Genomic DNA, 3886 nt, shown 5'->3' with positions numbered 1-3886 from the left:
TTCAAGCCTAAGTTTCCAAAAACTTCCGAAATACAATTTCGATCAAAAACCCGACCAAACGACGTCCAAATGACCTGAAATTTCGCAGACACATCCCAAATGACATAACGAAGCTGCTGCAACTCTCGGAATTCCATTCTGACTCCCGGATCAAAATCTCACCTACCAACCGAAAATCGCCAAAATCTCAACTTTGCCAATTCAAGCCAAATTTTACTCCGGACCTCCAAAACCAAATTCCGATCACGCTCCTAAGTCATAAATCACCCAACGAAGCTAACCAAATCATAAAAATTCCGATCCGAGCTCATATACAAATAAGTCAACTCTTGGTCAAACCTTTCAAATTCAATGGCGATCAAAGTGCAAAGCTTAAAACGACCGGTCGGGTCGTTACATCCTCCCTCACTGAAACACGCGTTCGTCCTCGAACGTACCCAGAGTTGTGTCTAAAAGCCAACCAATCGCTGAATAACTTTACCATGCATATACCCGGGGGTGATCCCACGTCACCCTATCTCATATAGGTCCGATAACACATTGCAACTGAAATTATACAATCCAGTCTGGCCCATAAGCCATAGAACCACATTTCCACTCCTGAAACCATCAATACGATCAAAACCTCACACTTATACTCTGAATAGACCCGAACCAGCTGTAGTAAACCATGCCTGCAACCTCGGGAGCAACCCCGTGATATACCACATAACTCGAACACTCGTGGCGATAACTTCCATTCAGAGCAGCTGCACACAACAACCGAATACCGGTAGAAAACCTCTTATCAACTAAAGTCTCATCCCAACACTTCCATATACTACCAATGATAACTAAAACACGCGGTAAGCCATAACCATTTCTCAGGTCAGCCATTCATGAAGCCACTTCTCCATTGGCAAAGACCATAGCAAATTTTCTGAGCCGAACCTCGATATTATCCTTCCGCCATGCTGGAATTGAATCCGTTTGTATTCATTAAAGATCCCGACGATCTCATCTAATCCAACACAACTACTCTGGTGACATTGACACAGCAATACAGGCCTAAGCCACAACTCGCACAACACGCGCACCAATAAGCAACAGTCCGAACATACTCAAATCATGAAAATGACTCAATTAAAAGAGTTGTATCTCAAGTTCACCAATACCACCACAACACAAGGCTGAGAACCCGTCTCACATCATAGAAACAGAAAACATGAAACACATCACGTCACTATGCTCAAAATCGACAACCATGTGTAATATGATGTCAAAACCAAAGCAATCACCATAACCACCGCGAAGCAATTTACATACACTACACATACCCGAAAGGACATAACCGATACGTCATCTACCGAGCAGTAACCAGCACTCTTCCCGCTTGAATTCCACTATGAAACCCCAATGGAACCGCACCACTTATGCCTATAACCAACAAATCCTAATGTCTCGCAACACGGAAGGATAACTCATATATCCCCCTAATTGCTAATAGCTCAATGACAACCGAATCGACACATCCCATGCCAACAACAACTTGAAGTCATCAAAACCGTCTTGATGCCGGACACATATCCGTATAGGTCTGCCAATGGACCACACATCAACTATAGTTGCCCACAACAGATAAATAATCCCTCGAAGGTTCACAATGACTGAATCATAGCACATACTAACTTCTAACTAACTGACCCACATTTTGTCATCCATAGACATGAGCTAACCTGTATATGAGAACTTCCAGTTTCCAAGTCAGTAAAACACACGAATTACCATATCTGATCCCAATTCTGCCACTGGCATATACAACTCACCTCTAGTACTCAATCATTCCACGAGAGATACTCTAAGATTCTTCTGTGCTGCCAAGCGAACTCGAATATCAGCAGTCGATCTGACAAGAAGTGCTGCAATTCTACCGAAGTACCATCAACTTAATCACATTGCCTTTTTCTGAAACACATACCCTCGTAAAATCACCTCAATTAGCATTACCATTTCCTTAATCATCTGAAGATCATTTCTCAAATCATTTGAAGCTCATTTCTCTAATTATCTGAAACTGCCCGTGCTGCCTAAGAATTTATGACCTTCCATTCAAATCTGAACTGTGACCTTACACATGCCAATCTCAATCCTACACAACATATCGCATGTGCCATACCATCCTAGGATATCATGAGAACGTCATATCCCTTCCGAGCCACGAACATCTACGTACTCAACTAGTCAAGAACTTTCCATTGGTCCCATCCAGAAGATAATCACTATACACCCCATGCTCCGCATGCCCATAGAAAATATACATCTCCACGCCGCGGTAAAAACCATCAAGAACTCTCCGAGTTCCCCTTGTACAAATCAGACCTGCCAGGACTGAATCCTTCTAACACGACCAAGATAAGCAAGCCATCAAAACCTAAGAGCACTGCCGCAAAATACCTGTAGGAACCCATTACCTCGAACACACACAAGGAACTAATCATATCCTTACCATACCGGTCCGGTTTACTATCAAACTACCCCATCTATCTAAATTTCCTTCTGATTCATCTTCAACTTGATATCCCCTCTTGCTGTAGCACCAAAATTCCTCAACCCAGGCTTGCCACACGAGACCCAAGCATAAAACCACACCGTCTAAGACTCATAAGCCGCTGAATACTCTCTTAGATATCCCTAGAAGCGCCACCTTCAAAATACTTTTCTCTGAAGAGACTTCCTACGAATCTAAATCCCTTACCTTTACCTTCCTGATACTGATACATAGAATCCCACAATTTATAGAAAACACCACAAGTCTTGACATCTTCCAATGAAAGCTCAGTTTCCAACCACATATGCAACTTTAAAATACCCAATTGATATATGTAGAATCTTGGACACATTAGAACCATTCTCGCAAGTCATCCACTCTACTCAAACCGCAATTAGCTCGATCAAAGAACCGAACAACCTGTGCGCCATTAGCACTTCAGATACTGCAGAATGCAACCTCATCCCAATACAACCAAACAACTTCCTGCTCTATGCACCGAGCATCTTTTACCAACAATACTCAAGATATTCTGAGAATCTCTAACACCTATGAAGCATGACATAACCTTTGTCAAAAATTTCCTTTACTCGAGACATCCTTGGTCTCATTCTCCATAAACCATAACTGATTCACCAGTGCGCCTCAAACTGGAACTAACATAGCACATAACCGTGCAATCGCCTAATCAATAGCAGACTCCCCCACTTAGCTCGAAGCCATAGACCAAAACACACATAATAACTCATAACGCATATACCCTATTGCTGCCATAATACCATTGTGAGATTAAACTCAATCCTTTATAAGCACGTGAAACACAGACCATCTGGTACTTCAAATCTTCTGCAAATCTCGCATTCATCCTTGCAACAGTCAAGCCCACTCTCTTAAGCGATCCAAAATTCGAATTTCAACACTTATATTTCACTTGTAAATGAGATATTCTAACAGACAACATAAGGATCACACCACTTCAAAACACTCCACAGGATATAACTCACCTGCTTTGCCTTCAACTAACATTTTCTGTATACTTTCCACCGTCACAACATTACGCAGTCACTTAGCCTTTCTGAGTCTGAACTCATACCGTAACGTGAAATTTACTTCACTCCCAACTAGGAAACATGAAAAGATTCTTCACACGCCCATAACTCGGGGTTATACCTTGAATCAAGATGGAAATCATGCACCTAATAGTCCTCTTATCCTCTAGCAGGCCCTTCTCGTCGCTTCTAAATCATATGAATACACCTCGCAGACATAACGTACTCATCACGTAGATACCCAACCATCACTCCCACTAATAGGGACAATACCGAACATATAAGTTCAAAAACATTTGTTCGCACAATC

Source organism: Nicotiana attenuata, unplaced genomic scaffold (assembly GCF_001879085.1).
Source record: "Nicotiana attenuata strain UT unplaced genomic scaffold, NIATTr2, whole genome shotgun sequence".
Taxonomy (NCBI): Eukaryota; Viridiplantae; Streptophyta; class Magnoliopsida; order Solanales; family Solanaceae; genus Nicotiana; species Nicotiana attenuata.
The sequence above is the reverse complement of the archived record's forward strand: the minus strand, read 5'-3'. Positions refer to the sequence as shown.